The 975-nt window shown below is 43.0% G+C and overlaps 1 non-coding gene across 1 annotated transcript; it reads left to right on the plus strand.

The window, feature by feature from the left end:
• Positions 1-215: 215 nt before the first annotated feature.
• Positions 216-286, plus strand: TRNAC-GCA (transfer RNA cysteine (anticodon GCA)). Its single transcript has one exon. It is a non-coding gene; the product is annotated as a tRNA-Cys (tRNA).
• The last annotated feature ends 689 nt before the right edge of the window (positions 287-975 follow it).

Consider the following 975-nt stretch of genomic DNA (forward strand, 5'->3'; position numbering starts at 1 on the left):
TTGGAGGAAAGTATTAATTCACATTTTCCATTTATTTTCAAGATGAAAATACTGACCATGGCTACCATATTTCCAAACTCCCTCTTAGACAGGGAGGTAATTGTTGGGTTGTGTTATATTCTTTCCACGACTAGCCCAAGTAACTATACTTAAAGGACGGACGAATGACTTGAAAGGACAAAAGATTCGATCTGTCCATGGGATTCCCATATCTCGGCGACATAGCCAAGCGGTAAGGCAGAGGACTGCAAATCCTCCATCCCCAGTTCGAATCCGGGTGTCGCCTTGTTGAGGTAAGTAAATGGAAGGAAAAGTCTGTATTTCCATTACAGAACCTCTGGAGACATATTGGTACATATTACCAATATAGATAGTGAGTTACGTACATTTGATCCCGATTCCGTCGTGAATGTACGACCCTCGAGTTAGTTATAGTAACTTGTTGGTCAATGAACAAATGGATTTATTGATCTCTCATATCAGCTGGGGTTAGAAGGGGGGCAGATCCCCCCCTTCGTTGCGCCGATTGCGTAGCGAGGGGAGTCACATGGGGGTTTGAGGGGTGCAGGTAACCCCACTCTATGGTTTTGTGCATGTTATTCGCACATGGTTTTGGATGCGATGGTTTTCGTTCCATGGTTTTGGATGTGATGGTTTTCGGTCCATGGTATTAGATGCTTCGACATGTATAAATATGTATTGTAACATTGAAAGGAACATAATGAAAAGTCAAGCTGGTAGTCCCAGTTTTGGGATCCAGGGGAAAATCTCCGTGTATATGTGTTTTATGTGTTATGCTCTCGCATTGTTTATTTTTTGTGTTTTAGAATTCATATGCAGGTAATTTCTATACGGGGTTAAAACCTACATTTGGTATCGGAGCTGTTTTGGCTTCAAGGGGATGCCTTTGTTGCTGAGGGGTTTCTCTCAGGCCTGTGGTAGACCTTGTTCAGTGGGAGATCTGTGGGATCGGTT

Source organism: Pinus tabuliformis, chromosome 4_1, assembly GCF_031772625.1.
Source record: "Pinus tabuliformis cultivar Carrire ecotype Pingquan chromosome 4_1, CPIR1, whole genome shotgun sequence".
NCBI lineage: Eukaryota > Viridiplantae > Streptophyta > Pinopsida > Pinales > Pinaceae > Pinus > Pinus tabuliformis.